At 35.5% G+C, this 17,989-nt stretch overlaps 1 protein-coding gene across 1 annotated transcript in view; it reads right to left on the bottom strand.

The window, feature by feature from the left end:
• znf281a (zinc finger protein 281a) overlaps positions 1-17,989 on the bottom strand; it is a 98,679-nt gene that overhangs the window by 73,616 nt on the left and 7,074 nt on the right. The window contains exon 2 of the mRNA XM_044099889.1: positions 16,783-16,836. The gene's annotated coding sequence lies outside the window, so the exon portion shown is untranslated. The remainder of the gene's footprint in view (positions 1-16,782; positions 16,837-17,989) is intronic.

Below are 17,989 nucleotides of genomic sequence, written 5' to 3' on the forward strand. Positions count from 1 at the left end.
AAACGTCAACAGCTCACACTGCAATGTGAGAATCACTAAAGCTGTCTCAAAAGGGGAACAAACTCAAGTACATCTGCTGGTTTTATATTACAACTGCTAAATAAAATGCTTACCTGAAAGTAATTAATAAAATTATTCCCGGTTACTATTTGAACAACATTCAACATGAAAAAACACACATGTTTGCTCCAAAATTAACACCTTCAAGCTGAAATCAAACATACAGATGTTCTTAATAGAACAAAACTGAACCTATTTTGAAAATATGTCTGTCGGGAGAAGTCAATGTGAAGCTTTCATGCATAAAAGTCTTGAGTAAAATAGCAATCAGAGTGGTGGAAGCATCAGGCTTTTAGTTCTGTTGCCAGCTGGATCAATGCATTGCAAAATATACACAGAATAAGAACAACTTCCAATCTTTTAATCATAAATCAACAAATGGATGTATAAAACTGATCCTAAATGAAAATCCTAAAATGAACTTTTAGGAATGGCTTACCCAAAACCAAGTGTTATTATATTTGGAGACAGAAAAATATGCAAAATGTTATCTTACAACAATTCTGAAGGTCAGTTAAGTATCTAGCGCTCACTTTGTAAATATTTGCTTGGACATATTACACCAAATGTTGGTGACATTAAACCAATATTTTTCACATAACATTTTGAGCCTTTTTGAAATAGAGAAATTAGGAAAATGCAAACATACAATTCAAGCTGTTCATTAAAATAAGCAGATAGAAATATTTAACCCTGAAAAACGTTAAATGTCAAAAATAAGATGACATTTCTGTCGAATATAAATTTGCTTTCTTCAAAGTACAACTATAACATCCTTCTTTAAAAATCATCATACTAATATTTCCTCCATCTTTTTTGATGTTAGATTCACGAGGTAGCATTTTTCTTACAGTCATTTGTTGTTTCTAAGTAAAATATCTGCATGCCCGGTTCCACCCACTCTTACAAATCTTGCCATTCCCTCCGGAAGTCACGTGTTTTGTGCTTTTACGACCCTTGACCTCAACATTAGTATGCGAAAGTCCGCACATTCGGCACAGCCATGGGCAGTCAGACAGGCATGCAAAAAGACAGGCTGTCAACTCTGATCAGCCATTGTGCGTCTGTGATTCAACAGCTGGATGCAGAACCACAGGGGCTAAGAGGAGAGGAAGGTGAAAAAAGGGCAAGCTGGATGTTGGGTAACATGCTGGGTTTGAACCTCTTTCAGTCTTTTCATCCACAGCTCTACGTTTGCCTCCCACTGGCCATGAAGTCACAGAGGATGGCAAAGAAACAGGAAGTCACCAGCAAGATGGTTAACGGGTTAAGAAGTGAAGCTCAGTCACCTTCCCATGGGATCCTGACGACTTTGACGAACCGCAAGCGCTGCTCGTTTGCAGCCTGATTCAGCACCGTTAGGTCATCACTACACCTTCTGACTGTGCTGCAATTTTTGTATCTTGGGGTGATTATTCTAGTCCAACTCTATTATTCAAGGTTTCATTTGAACATCTGGGTTCCTCTGACCCATCCTGTAAACATCTAGACTGAAGGCAAAAGTATATCAGGGCTCAGTGATTAACGAATTGGCTAAACTCTACATGGAAAAAAAATCACAAATTCTGATAAGCTGGACCTTTAAACTGAGTTTAACAGTTGAATCTACAGCAACTTCACATAATTGCAAGAGTAGAAATTCATTGGAATGATTCTTAATGGAATGATATTTAATAACAAATGAACTCAATTCAATACAAACAAACGTTACAAGTCAATTACATTTCTATCTCAAATTCAAACAAGCCAGCCAGGCAGTCAAATTGGATTTCAAATATTTCATCCAAATTATAATTCAGTCAAATTCAGCTTGTGATTTAATCTCAGTATACTTTGTGAGTTAAAGAAAATTAGTGCGCAATCAGCATGATAAAGACAAAATAATACACCAAATGCGTCACAGGCTGTCAATGTTTTAGCTAAATCTTAAAAGAAGTTTGAAAAAGTTAAAATATTATAATAAAAATAACATTTTCCCACTGTTGATTCCATGAGACCATCAAAAATGTCACAGATATAAAATATGATTAAGCCGTTTTTGTTTTATAAACACCATTGCATTACTTAATTTCAACAAAATAGTTTGGTTTCTTTCTTTATATAAAAATGAAGCTTTTTTTAAGAAAAAAAAAAAGCTTTAACTTATAGTCTTGCAATTTAAAAACAAAGTAATTTTGGATGTGTGCAAAAATAAGTGCTAAGCTCTTCACAGTTTCCAGTCAGAGGGAGAAGAGAAGTTTCTGTTGCCATGTTGGAAGGAAACTCTTGATGAAAGTGGCCTCACAGATTTCTGCTCTCTCCCTCCTGCTGCTTTAATTATTGCAACACATTGGATTATTTGTGAGGTAGCAGTGGAAAATTTTACCCCTAGCAGGGAGATAAATATGAAATCCTGATAGGAAAATCCTGAATCTGAGGCAGAAGTGTGTTTTTCCAAAGCTGCACTGTCAGATTTTTTTTTTTACAGTTTCAAATTTTATAAATCTTAAATAGTTGGAACCAGAAAACAATAGCTCATTATATAAACAATTTTCCTTCATTGGAATATCTGACAAAATAAAACAAAACTAACATTGGATTCCTACTATGGGCTTCATAGTTTAGACACTTTTCTCAAAAAAATTCAGCTTGTTCATCCTCTATTTGCATAAACAGAACTGAACTCCTGTTTATTCATCTAGTCTGAAAGCAAAATATTCAGTCTCTTAAATTAAATGCATGCTCCTGCTTCACTGATCATGCATTTTAAAGAACAGAGATTAGCATTTTGACTCAGTGGATGATGGTCAAGTGTAATTAAACGAGACAGTTTGACATGCTGCGCGCCTGAGATTCGTTCTAGCTCAAAGTTAAATCAGAATGAAACGCAACAGATCTGAGGCTGAAGTTTGTTCATTTAGGCTCTGAAAAGCTCTAAAGCATGAAAAATAAATTACTATCTGCTCTCAGTGGTTTTTACAAAGAAATAGAGTGTTTCAAAAACACTTTTTTGAGACAAAAAGAGACTTTTGAGTCAAGCTCTCTACAACAGGAAGGCCTGTGGATGATGACATTATCACACACTGTAGCCTTAAAGTCACACAAACAGAGCAACCATTCAGTGAAAATAACTTATTCTCATTGAATTTGACAATTTAAGCAAAGTGAAAAGCACCAACTGTGTAACCAGACAGTTGTTTTGTTTTTAGTGCATGTTTTTGAAGAAAAGGTCAACTCCTGAATTGTCTGGGTTATAGTCAAACATTAAAAGTCATGAGTACACAGAGTTAATATATGCACATTTCTACTGTCTGTGCACCTTCTGACCTCAACATTTCAAGATTGTGACCATTTCTGGGACATTTTCAGCATTTAATTACCATCTATACAAGGGAACACATAAGATTTTATATTTTTAACATTACCTCTGCAGAAAGGTAATGAAACATTTTCATCTTTATACTGCAGGCATCAAAATTTAGTTTTTGTTCTTCTCGGGTGCCGCTTGTTCAAGATGTTGCATTTTAAAAGTTAAATATGGTCCTTTAAATGTATTTAATCTTACTCTACTCTGGACAGAATTGGACTTAACCTGCCAAAACTATTTAAAGGAATCCTCTACAGTCAAGCTCTTTTATACAAGTATAAAGAGACTACCACTAGCCAAAGTGTGTGTGGGGACTAAGAACTAGAATATTCTCTGTGTTTATCATGTCCGGACTACTGGGGAGAAATCTAAAACAAGGCTCAGGGACAAGTATATTTTGTCACACACTTCAGAGGAAATTTAATGAGCCTCTTGAGGAAGGCAGACGGCGGCAAATTATGGAAGAAAGGAAGAGAGAAAAGGTTTAAATAAGAACTAAGTGAATGGGATAAAAATGATGGAAATGAATGAAATTCAAATCACAGCATGTTGATAATTATGAGAAAATGAGGTGCAAAAGAGGATCATGTCTGTATTTACGCAGAGGTTAAAATAAAAAATACTAAATAGTTACATATTTAGTATTTGTTCCTGACATTAAAAACATCTGATATGTGTATTTTTCAAGGCAAGGTAATTTTCTTTATACAGCACATTTTCAACAACAAGGAAATTCAAAGTGCTTTTTCAGGTACCGGTATATTGCCATTTTATAGCAAAATAAAAAAAAACTATATTACCTTCAGTTGTTATAGAAATGCTATATATATATCAAATATAATTTAAAAGAAATTGACTTCTTTTGAATTTCTCAAACATGCATGAAAAAGAGAATCAAGGCAACCCTCCAGGTATGTTTTTGTGATATTATAAACACAAAAAAGTCGATTTTTCATAATAATTACTCTTACAAACAGTAGTATATAGCGGGGTGAATACACTAAACCAGACGGGAGGGTTTTGGACTTCCTGTTACCTCATCTGACCCGTGTACACTGATGGTCTGCTCAGAGATTATCCACACACACAGCATGATGGAGCTGGAAAAGGTCAACAACTCTGATTAGTTTCTCACACTTCTTTGTTAAAGCACCTGCTCCTGATGAGTCTGGACATATCAGTCTGTACACAGAGCTGTGAGGTCGGCTCGGACTTTATGCTGCTGCTCTATAACCAGGCACTGCTGCCATTTTGTTTGTCTCTTACCCTGAAGGTGCTTCAGCTTTAACATTGAAGGTTTTACAGCAAAACGAGGTTCTGAAAGTTCACGTTTGCGCTAAAGGTGCAGGAAACATACTGGCTCAATACAATGCAAATACTTCTTAGTATTCAATATGACTTTAAAGTAAAAACCAGATTTTTTTATACCGGATCTGATTTTAATTGTTTTTCTTGCTTTTTTAAAAAAAGAGGAATTACAAATTAATTGTAAAGGTGTGTTTCATTTCAATTATACTTTCTGCAAGTTGTACAACTGAGTACTAGGGCCAGGCTACGAGAAATGTTATTTACGAGAGAATAGTCATAATATTAGCAGAATAAAGATGCAATTTTACCAGAAAAAAAACATCTTATAAAATCATTTCATGAGAAAAAGCTTTACTAAATTTAACAAAATATGACATGATCATGTCAGTCCATCCAATTCTGAAAATAATTATGATGTGCTAAAAGATACATTTTTTGATAAGGTATAACTTCACAAAATGCTCAAAATTCCTCTTTATTTTTTTGTCATTTTCATGTATGAGTTCTCAAAAAATTACTATTAAATTCTGATATTACGACTGTATTCTGGTAATATTATGACTTTGTTTTCGTAATTTCAAAAAACGCTCACCCTGATATTACATTATGCTTATGCTAATTCATAAAATTGCAGCAGCAAAAGTCAGTTAATTCTTCAACAATAATTGAATAAATTTTTTGAAAATGCTCTTATGTTCAGCATTATTAACTACAATGCAATACTTCATAATGTACATAAAAATAACCAAAGTATAAAAAAAACCAGAACTAACACTACGACGAATAAAGACTAAAACTAAGCAATATTTAACTAATAAAAGGATCTACACAACAAACTAACTAAATTGAACAAACAAACAAAAAGTCACAACAAAATAAAACTAAATCAAAGTGGAAAAAAATAAAACTATTATTACCCTGATCTGCATATTCAGTCCTGGAAAAAATTGAGATCAAACAAATTATCAGTTTCTCTGATTTGTTTGGTATGTGTTTGAGTAAAATGAATGTTGTTCTTTCATTTTACCAACTACTGACAACATTCCAAGCAAAGATTTTGTATTTATTAGCAGAAAATGAGAAATGGTCAAAATAACAAAAAAGATGTAGTTCTCTCAGATCTCAAATAGTGCAAAGAAAGAAAGTTAATATTCATTTAGCAACAACACTAATGTTTTAACTCAGGAAGAGTTCAGATTCAAGATTTGGTGAAAAAACCCAGGAAGTTTTCAATGCAGTGTCCTCTAATCTTTTTACAGAGTTTTATATAGTTACCTGAATTCAATGTCCAAATAAATAGAAGCAACAAAACACATTTGTCACACCGGATGGTTGTTGCCATTGGGTGCGCTGACATCACTCTGAACTATGATGGAAGAAAAAAAAAGATTTTCCAAAAATCATCAAAAACCAAACATTTGTTTAATCAATAAAATCGATCTACTCCTTCTGTTTCTAAATTCAAGCCTTCTTTCTGGCTCTTCTCTGCTGAGACAGGCAGCTCAGAAAGCCAGACAGCACTACTTGATCCGAGTCCAAGCAGCCTGCAGCTACCCAGCTCCACCAGCTGGTCAGGGCAGCCTCACAGTGCAGAGGAAGAGGAGAAGGCAGGATGGAAAGGAGTGGAACAGGCACTCTATACAGTCCGCAATGTCAAAGTGTCCAGGGAGGCAGCCGGAAGCAATCTGTGGTGCACAGTCAGCCTCAGGGGGCCGAAGAAGAGCCCTACAGGGATTCATCACAAAAATACACAAAAGATGCAAACAAAACACACGGCCTATCGAGCAGTTGAGAGATGTGCCTGTGTTTGAGGGAAGGCTTTGTTTGTTGAATCCCACAAGGTCCTAAGTGTGTTATGTCCCTCATGAGACGATATGAGACAACCAAGCATCTGCCACAAAAACTTCATTTTGTTTATTTTTCTCTGCCCCGCAGCAGAGCAAAAAGCCTGTGTAAATCTCAGAGGAGGGACTAAGACACACTGTGTGGTGAAATCTCTCACACAAATGTTCCAAGACTGCGCATGAAACAACCTGTTAGGCCTCCATTGTCTTGCAGAAACACTAAGGAAATTGCAAAAAGCATAAATCTGTACCATTACATAATGTTATGGTTAAATTTTATAGATGAATCTTATTGATCAAGAGATATGATAATTATTGATGGCTGGAAATCGCTTCAACAAAATATTGAACTCCTTTAAATAATAGTAAACTTTTTCCTGCTCATTTTCAGACATTCCTCTTTGTCATTATGTTGGATTATTTTGATCTTTGCTTTACTTTTTTATTTATTCATTTATATATGTTTGTTTACATTATTCTCATGTCTGAAATTAATACTTAAAATTTTTAGCCAACAAAATCAATAATCTAGCCACTTAACGAAATCTACTACAAAAGCTTTGAGGGTGTGTGGCTATAAATATCAGATGTTCAAATGGAAAAAAAAAAGAATAATGACAAAATGAATGGGTGTAAAAGTTGGGTTAATAATACGGTTCTCTTCTTTCTGTTCAGTTGCATCTCAATGTGAGACATTTTTCAGAAGGCAGACAAAGGCTATTCTGGGGAAATGTTAAAAAAATTCACATAAAAACACTCCTAAACTCCTAAATCTTCTCTGAAGATTTTCTGCTGCACAGAGTTGAATGACAACAAAACTCTATAGAGGAGAAATTGGATGTCACTCAGGTAAATGTGTGCTTGCAGGCAGATGAGGAAAGACTTTTGGCATTGTACTGTATCACACTGTGCAATGGATCTGGATGAGTTTTACTTTAATTAAAAATGATATGTAGATTTAATTTTTCACTTTATTTCCAATTTTACTAAAAACAGAAATCAAAATATCAGAAAATAATCTGGTAAGTAAAAGTAACAGTTTAGTTGTTTGGGGGGTTTTGCACAGGGATCTTAGACTCTTGTAAGAACAGTCAACAATTGCAGGGAAAAATAAAACACAAAGCTGGTGCCCACTTGCACTGACAGCTTGATGTTCCTTAATAATGAAAAGTGTTTTTACTTATTTGCAAGTCTTATCCTGTCTGACATCTGCAGCAATTCCCACAGAAAGTAATTTACTCTAGAATGAGAAAACGAGTCATTTCTCTTCTCTGTAGAGAGTCCTGATAGCAAAAATCAGCACCAGTTGTTGGTATAGATTCAACACATTGTAATATTCATAGTTCAGTCATCAAACTGCCCACCAGTGTTCATGCGCCAATGTCTAATTAGTCCCACAGTGTTGAAAGTTTCTCCCCCTCGTAAACAGTATTTTTATTTAAAACAAATTGACAGGCTTGGCTGAGCAGAGCTGTGTTTGTGCTGCAAACACAATCAAATCAAAGGATTTATGTGGAACACAGATCTGAGACTCTGACTTAAAGCTCAGCTTCAGGCTACGGTGAGCAGATTGTAGACATGGGTGTCAGTGTTACTGTAGCTAAAAGGCACAAAAGCAGGACTGAAGCAATAATAAAAACATTAAATTTACAAGCCAGGCCGCTGTAAGCTCCCTTTAGACACATTTCGTCACCTATAGAACAACATGCCACAGCTTTTCTGTTCCTTTTCCTATTTTGTTATGAATCAATCTTTCACCTGTATTAAACCTGCCTTTACAGCAGCTGAATCCCTCAGCCAATAAGTTAGCACTTACCATTGATTTTACTAAAGTGGTGTTAGCTGGAAAAATTGTCATATACATCAGATGAATAATGTTGCATTTCCTAAATCCTGTCTCAGTTTTTCGCTTTTTTTCACATTTTTTAAGACATGACTTTGTTGATCTGCTTTGATACATTTTAAAAAATATTATCCTTTATTCTTTAATTGTGTTTTTTTAGAGCACACATTGAAAACAATCGTCTTGTCTAGATAAAAAAATACATGGAAATGAAACCAAAGCACAGAATAATTTCAAGAACTTCAGAAAGTTTGGGGAAAACTACTGATCATTTAAATTTCTTTACCTCATACGAAAGAAAAACAAAATGAATCAGGTATAGTGAAAACCTTGCAGGTTAATTAAGAAATGCCTGCGCTGTCCATGTGATCGAGCCTTTGGGAGGCTTCAGAAAAAGCCTCTCCATATCCCGGGAGTTTCTGGGCTCAGCTTGCAAGACCAACAAGCTGTCATACTGGGAGTCCCCTGAGTAACATCCACCTCACTGGGACTGTTCCCCTGGTGAGAGAAATCTGCAAAACCAGACTTCATATAAATAAATGCACCATTTAATTAACACTACAACAACAAAAATCACAAGTCTAATCCACTATAAAGTTGCTGTGCAATGAATTTTTTAAGGTGTGATGAAAAACTACAGGTATGGCCCCATTTCAGTGAACTCAGTCAGAGGAAGTGGATTCCAGTCAAACTGACACCCAGGCAGTGCTTCTCTCTGCTTCACTGCCCACTGCACACCTGAGTCTCCAGCATCTCGCCTGGATGCTTCAGTGAAAAGACGAATAGTGAGAAAAAGCTCCAGTAAAAATCAGACTGTTCTTCCCTCTGAAGTGGTGGAGGAATCCAATCCACTTCTCAGAACCGCTTTAAAAAGTGCCCAACATCGGCTGACACATAAAACATGTAAACTCTGAAGCCACAGCTTCCGGAACCTGATATGCTAAATTCACATTTTGTACATTTTTGTACTTCCATTTGGGCCTCAACTGCTCCTAGACTTACTATTCAGAAAAAAATGCTGCTATAATTTTCAAAAATCTGGATAGCTGCCCATTTGTTTGCAGCCGTTTTCACTGTGCAAATGTAAACACTGCTTGGGGGGATGGGGGGGGGGCAGCAACAGTTTATTTGGATTGTAAGTGACAAGAGGCCCTAAAGCAGCTCAATCTGAGAGGAGCTCAAATTCACCAGTCTGAAATCTCATTATCTGGGAAATATTATAAACATGTTTGTTTTGCTTTAAACCTATCCAAGCCTGTTCAAGGAAGCACAACAGGTCACCTTTAAAATCATTCATACAACCAACAAGCTGCTGTTGACACAGACTCAGGCTGAGAGACGTTCCAGACGATTTGAGGAGATCGAAGGGACAGCTTGATGCAAATTGAAGGACCCGGCAGCATCATGCTCTGAAACCGTTTCCCCAACCCTGACATTTGATATGACTTCTAGTCTTGGGTTTTCAGGTGTGTGTCACAAATGCTTAGCTCTCTTACAAAAACGGTGAATTAAAGGTTTGAAATATCCAAGCAGAAAGCGGAACAGAGGCCTGCATGCTTTTCTCTTCCTCTTCATGCGCCGTCTCACTCATTTCTGTGACAACCATGAGTCAGAAAGTTGTGGCGAGATCACAGTGGGAGGAATAGTTTCATTATGGATGTGTCTATTAAGATTGTGTGGATAGATTTTGCGCGCGTAAATAAAAATAATATGAAAAACGGAAAGCTGCTGGTGTGTATTGATTTTTCTGTAAATGAATTACAGCAGAGGCATAAAGTAGAAAAAACTCATTACAGAAAAAAAAAAAAAGACTAGTTTGTTCACATCAATACGTGTTTGCGTTTCCATACCAGCCAACCATCAGAGGAGAACGGGTGATAAATAGAGAGCGTGTGTGGTAGGGCAGCTGGCTTTATTTCAAATCTGTGCAGTCAATCAGTCAGATGAATGGCAGCAAATTTGAGATGAGAGAATCTTGCTGACAATTTCAATATGCCTGCCTCTGCTTATTTTCTACATAAAAGAAAGATTTCATTCAAGGTTTATAGTAAACCAAGCGTGAAATCTGCTGTGCAAAGGTATTTCTGAAAAGGTTTAATATTTTAAACTGGAGCCTTAGTCCATACCATACAATGTGAGTGATTTTATTGTGCTTATAGTTAAACTTTCATTCGGCTGTCCTTTTACGTTTGCCTATTATAGAGATAAAAACTCTGGTTTAAAAGATTGATTTAAAAGGTATAGAAACCTTTTAGAAGCTAGGCTGCAAATAAATGAAGTTATAATTGAAAGCAACGGAGCTTACTGAGTGTATACAAAAAAGTTAGTGCAGTAGAATAACTTATTTCAATTAATTGTAAGTTACAAAATTTGGGTTAAATGCAACTTAAATGAATAGAATTCACTTATCTAATCAGATACAAATGACTTTGCAGGGTTTAGTCAACAAAAGTGGATGTTTAATATGCAAACAAAAAAAATCTACCTTGCTAGCTTGTGATTTTCCTATTGGTTTACCTCGACGTCTGACAGTTTAATAAGAGACAGAGCAAAGAGCTTTACTGTATTAAAGGTCAGTAATCTAATGGTTTGACTGAGAAACACAGAGCAAATTAACTGTAAATTAAAATGTTGATCGTGTCAGACTTTGAACAAAAGAGTATTCATATTTAAAGAGGTGATTAGAAAAGGAATATAAAATATGTAAACATCAGACATATGAAAGACAAATATCATGGACTGACTGACTAATAAAATGCTGAGTACACCTCAAAAGTGAATTTTTCCGCTGAGCATGAGTCAGTGAACACAACACAAGACACCTCAGAAAGATTTCTTGCTGAACCCAGGAAAAGAATCGACAATCCAAGTTTTTCTGGATTAAATGTGCCATTTATCAACAAACATTGATCATTTATTATGTGTTTTGATGGATGTCTAACTCAAATAATCTGGAGGTTTTTCAAAGGTCTCGTTTCCAGACACCAACAGGAGTTTTTTAAGCACTTGGACTGTTTTAGAAGCAGTTAAAACCCAAAAGGAAGTATAACAACACGCACAATGTTAAATTTTCACCCTTTAAGATTACCCTTTGTGCTATTGTCTTTGATTCGGCACCTGGATAACCTCTTCATGACTCACTTTTTAAATAAGTCTCTGAATCATCCTGACCTCTGGCAACCTCTATGCTCTTCTTCATCATCATCATCATCATTTTCCTCCAAGCCAACCTGTCCACCCTCTGTTTTCTCTCTCTCCGTTCCACCTGCTCAAGTCTTCAGGGTTAGCTCCTTGTTCTCAAATCTGAGGCGCCACCGCTTTCCATCGAACCTCTGGATCAATACCTCCATGCAAGCAAACAACCCCAGATTCCAGTCGTTCCTCCTCATCGTTCAGTAAACTTCTTCTCTCGTCTCCAATCATTCTTGTTTCAACTCAATGAAAAAAAATAAGATAAAATTGTGTCTCTTTATATAGACAAAGCTACCTAAAAATATGAACGATTTGAGGGAATTCATCTTGCTGAGCTGGAAATAGTAAATTATTTGATCTGGAACCATACAAGTTGGACCCAAGAGTAAAATCTAAACTGAATATTAGTGATGCAATAAAACAAATGAAAGATGAATGAGTAATTTTCAAAAGAAGCTTGATAAATACACAGTCTGGATTAAGGAGTTTAGAAAACAGAAACAAGTTTCAGTGATAAACAGAGTTCTGGTGTAAAGTGGTAAACAAATCATTCAATATGAAGGATTTGTTCGCAAACTACCTTAAAGTGCTCATTTTAAAGATTAGTTCGTCAACGGCTGATAAAGAGATGCAGTTCAGCACTCACTCAGAGCCGCTAGCTCCACGTTCTCTGGTTTAATTGCGCCCAGGTTGCCAAAGATGGAGCAGTGAAATCCGTGTAAATCAGCCACAGAAGAGACAAAGACCCGTCATGTTAATGGTTTGAATCTCACAAAGCATAATTTAGCTACATCTTCTCATATGCTTTTTGCCAGAAAGAACAAATCAGAGTCAGTGTGCCAGAGTCAAGATATCCGGTTGCAGATTTTCTTGCCGTTTTTCTTGACAGTCTGACAGAAGTTGGATGTCAGGTGTGACGATCATGAAGGAGCAAAGCTGCAGAACATTGTCAACGTTAAAAAAACTGAGATGAAATTGTGGCAGAAGTCACAATGACAATCTGCTCAAGTCACACATTTACATTTCTTGGTTGTGATTAAACGTAAGGAATTAAATTCTTTAGAATTAAAGAAATTTTATTCTCCCAGAAAGGCAAACCATTAATACTTATGATAGGTTATGAAACTAACTCATTCATAAAGATTAATATTTTAGGTTTGCTTAATTGCAAAGATCTTAATATGACTTATACTACATATTAATCTGATAAAATGCTAATTTTCGTATGATTAATGTCACGTTCCGCCAGCTCTAAACTGTAATTAATACAAAACCTACTCAGCGTGCAATAATACTTCCTTAGCCTATTTTAAAGATTTATGGTGAAAGGAGACTCACTAGAGGAAAATAAATTCAAAATATTTCAATAACGGTGTGGGTTTATATAAATGTGTCTGTATAAACACTTTTATCCAGAGTGTTTTCACATATGGACTCAGAAATAGACATAAATTACAGCTGGCAGGGGTGCAGTGCTGTCTGAACTTTCATAATTGATATGAAAAAGGATTTTAATGCAAATGACATCAGATAGGTTAAGATTAATGACCTTCCTGAGGGAAAGCACAGCATCCAACCTGTCTGTCACAAACAGTTCTTCTCACTGTCTCACAAATTAACTCAAACATCCACATCCTTGTATTTGTTTCCAGCTTTAATGTGGATTCTGCAGGCGTTGGTTTCCCCAGAGAAAAAGTACAGTCAGACAAGCAGCAAGCGAATTCCCATTTCACCAAATAAAAGCCATGTGGACATTTAATTGTGTCAATTTTTACTTCAGCATCTCATGGGAACGAGAATATCTGATGAATGATATGCAAACCCACCTTCTCTTTTTTTTTATGGAACAGAATCTGGTTTGGTTTAATATTTGTTTTTCTGGGAGCAATGAATAAATTATTTTTAATCAGGATACACCCCCAGATGTGGAAAACAGACAAGGACATCAGTTAATGTCAAGCTGAGGACATGAGAAAAACAAGCTAGATCATATAAACCGTGGCTCCATTTTGTTAATTTTATTTCTGAAACAGGCTGTTATTGGACACGATAAATGATTCTAATAAATATCCAACACTGCAGCTTAGATGAAGTTTTATGGTTACAATAAATAACTACATGTTGCATCTAAAGAACAAATATGTATTTCTACAATGTATAAAAACTCACAATGATTTATATTTTATATTTTTATTCTAACCAGAAGTAAAGACATCAAAACTGCAGGTCTTTAAGTTCTGGGGAATCTTTTAATAAGAGTGATATTATTCAAACTTTAAAAAAATGCAATTTAATATTACATTTATTGAATAAAGATGCCTCTTCAGTATTCTTTTCAGTCTTGAGACTCCAGCTCATAACTATAGAAATATGAAATTAATAATAAATTGTTCTGAGGGAAATCTTGCAAAAACTGATTGGCCACAGAGACAGGCCTGCTGTGGTGGCTTAATGATAATATTAATTTATAATTATACTGGATCTCAGTAAACTGAAGAAGGATTTCACAAAGTGATATGAAACTGAAGTAGAAGATTGGCTTTATATTTTTAGAAAACTGGGACTGTGTTGGAAATATTTTCTCAGTTGAGTCTGTTGCACAAACCAAAGAAAACCTCCGCACTTTGTTCACAGTGACAGATTCAAAGAACTCTACAAGTTTCTTCCTGTTAATTGTTTCAAGTAGATTAAAAGAAACAGCCAACCCCACCAGTCTCTGCACATTTGTCTCTTCTGTTTGCAGCGTTCTGGCTTCTTTTAGTCCCGACTTTCTTGTCACAGTTGCTCTGCAGAGGTTCTGTTAAGTATATTGCATAACAAATCCATTTGCAAGCAGAAAAAGCTTCCCTGGTTTAAACTTCTCTAATCGCTGCTGGGTCTTTTTCACTCTTTTAACAGAAACTGCCAAGGAATATGTACACTAGTGTAACATATTGGCTTACAGTGTCACTGAATAAAAAAAAAATATTATTTCAACCTTTGTTGCTCATCTAGCTTTGTTCCAACCCCTTATGTTTTGCCAGACACATTTTTTGGTTGATTGTGTATCCCTAAAACAGAAATATTTGATAAAAGTGATGAGATATACATCAGAAAAAATACACTACTGAATATAAACAATACAAAAGAAAGAAAGCATGTGAACCTATCATTAGGTTCTTGTGAGGTTTGTTTATAAGTTCAAAACAACTGAGAAGATGGAAAGAATGATTTGGGGCTTTTATGGTGGAAACCATGCAATTAACACAAAATCTTATTGTTTTTAATCAACAATATAGCTACAAACTATAAGTATTCCAAAATGTTAAATATCACCCATTAGAAGCTGTTAAAAATATCATATTAAATAGATTTTATACTTGATGTGTGAATTGAAATAATTCAGAATCCACACTTGTCTGAAATTTGATTTATTTTTCTTATGTTGGAATTTTTTATGTATACTTAATATTTTTACTTCAGGGTTTTGTAAAAAAAAAATAAAATAAAATAAAAAATTCAAACAATGTTTCAGTCAACAATTTATTCACCTCTGAAATGAAATTGATTAATTGAGCTTGAGCTTAAATCACTCTAAAATAAACCAAGAGCAGCTCAGGAGGTCAGTATTACCCTTTCAAATTAATAAAAAGGGGAGAAAAAAAAATTCAGGGTTAAAAAAAAAAATCATGACAAGACTGACTGATGAAGTGGACAAATTTTAAATTCCTGTTACTCATTTCTTCCGCAGTAAATAACAGATGGAAAATTGAAGTTATTCTAAAACACAGAGATCTCTGTGGTCTGGAGCATATAGGTAAGTGATACAATGCCAAGAAAGAGTCCAGGGTGGCTTGCAGTCATTAAGATGACCATGATTCCTACTGCTTACCAAATTATTTGCATAATGAGGCCACCAGGCCAACAGCTAAAGCTTGGCCTAACAACCGGACAGAAGATGGGCTTAATAAACAAAACAATGTGCTGCTGTTTTGGCACCTTAAGAGAGAAGTGTTGAAACAATATATGAGGATTAACAAGATTCACACAACTCATTCCTTTAATTTTGAATCTCACTTATACATGACTATAAGACTTTAAATTGGAAACAGAAATGATATAGAACTTCCCCAACTTTTAGCATCTGTGAACCACTGATATTTCACTTTTATTACGCTCATTCTGCAGGATGATCAATAGGCCAACAGCACTTATGTAACATTCTGTTGAGCCACATCTGTTCACCTCTGATATCTTATTGCAAACATTAGGGGTTATAAATTGTAGAAATTTATGCAAGAAAAACAAAGAAACATAATATAATAATAAAGAGCAGAAAACAGACGTTTTAGTTTTCTTCCCACTAACCCAAATCCTCTCCTGTAAACATTGAGCCCTATATAAATGAATATTTCTAAATTTTTAAACTTTAATATGAAAGATGTGACTAGGGTGTAAACATTGAGCCCTATATAAATGAAGTGGGAAAGAATATTGAAATGTAACTCAAGTTGATTAATTAAAATCATAAATATATACACTACACAAAAGTATGCTGTCAGTGTCATATAATCTCTTTAAACAAAGGTTGTTATTGTTTTAAAAAACAACAAAAAAACACCTTTTTGGGATTAAGATGTTGGTGCAAGACAATGCACACCTTAGAAGTTCAAGAAATGTTCAGCAGGCAACTTAAAGAACAGCAGCAGATGTTTTTAATTTGGATTTCGGCGTGATTAAAAATTGATTGTGAAGGCTGGAACAGGCTACAGAAAGCATTCTGAGTCATTTGTCCAATTCCTTAGAATAAAGAGCTAAAGGCACAGTGAGCCAATGAGCTAATCACCTTTGTGAACCAGCTGTCATTAGTAGCTCTGTGGATCAATAAGCAACATTTCAAGCCAAACAACTTCTCCTCTCTGCATGTGGTTCACAGTATTTATGTGACTCATAAAACTACTTGAAGCAGTGAACGTGTCTGAGTTAATACAGCCGAGTGGCAACGTATGACAGGAGAGATCAAAGAGGAAAATGCATTTGCGTCATCTCCTTACGTCTCGACGCAGGGCGAAGGTTCAGCTAAAGAAAGCTTTATTGAACAGTTAAATTTAGATCAAATCTTTCACAATAGATTATTTAATATGTTTTATTTCACATCCCCAGACAAAAACACACAAAAATGAGGTAAAATTAAATGTTTGCAAACTCACAGATAGTCCCACTTTGCGAACAGTGTCAGCTGTGCAACGTCCATTTTTCCACTTCTAGAAAGAAGCAAACAGAAGAGAGAGTCAGACTCACAACTAGAATCAGACCAACCTTAATAAATAACTCTTCTTTCATAAATATGGACAGGGATGAGATCATACAGCATATCACACATTTCCAAGTCGACTATTACAAAACCTGACACACAACTAACAGTGATGTGAATTAAATAAACACAGACAAAAAGAACAATTTGAACGACCCAATAAAGGCTTGAACTCTTAAAGAGGTAAAAACATAATGCTGCCACCACCGTATTTTACTGTGCTGAATCAATAGTGATGTTTTGGTTTTTAGCCAAACAGTCTGGGAGACTCTGTTCGACTGGAGACCAAAATTGCTGCATTTGTTACATTTTCAGCTGGTATGGCTCACTTTCACACTATACTGTGTCAAACTAACAAAACCATTTGAAATACTTGTTCCCAGCTACACCAAGAACCACTGAAAAAAATTACACTTTAAGCTTCTGAAGACAACATAAATGCAACTTCATTTTTTTGCAAAATGTAAACAAAAATGCAGTGTTACCAGTTCTAGGATTTATCTTTTATCTTTGGTGAAAGACCAAGACCCATTTCTAGTGCTAGACTCTTGGGCTTATTTTGGTTGTATTTACCCAGAACGATATAGTCTGCATCCTGCTTTTGGCGAGCTCTCCTGGTTTGCTACGTGTTCACATATGCATTTCAACCGTGCCACCAGAGTTCACTTCAACCGACCAAGAGCTAGGGTTTTAGGCGGGTCACAGTTTGAGTTTGGTCTGCATCAGAGTTTATTTCCACAAACAAACCAGAGTTTCTAAGCACATAAACTGGAGTGTAAATACAATCTAAATAAGTGCTTACCTTATATTCCTTTTCTAAACACACATTTAACTCCTTACAATCTATACATGCGTTTCCAGAAAGGACAGTTGGTTTACCTTTGAGTGTATAATATTCCCTAATTAATTCTATTCGCAACAAAAGAGACCCCATTACCATTAACCTTTTCAACACAGGCCCATTGTGTAACCAGTCTGGAGGTGTTGCTTTATTCAAGTGGCTCACAGATAAAAAGTCTTATGTGACGATATAAGACAAGTGACAGCTTCTGGAGCATTATGCATACCCATGCTGGCATGTTCGTGAACTAAATAAACACTCC

This window comes from Gambusia affinis, linkage group LG19 (assembly GCF_019740435.1).
Source record: "Gambusia affinis linkage group LG19, SWU_Gaff_1.0, whole genome shotgun sequence".
In the NCBI taxonomy this organism is placed as follows: domain Eukaryota; kingdom Metazoa; phylum Chordata; class Actinopteri; order Cyprinodontiformes; family Poeciliidae; genus Gambusia; species Gambusia affinis.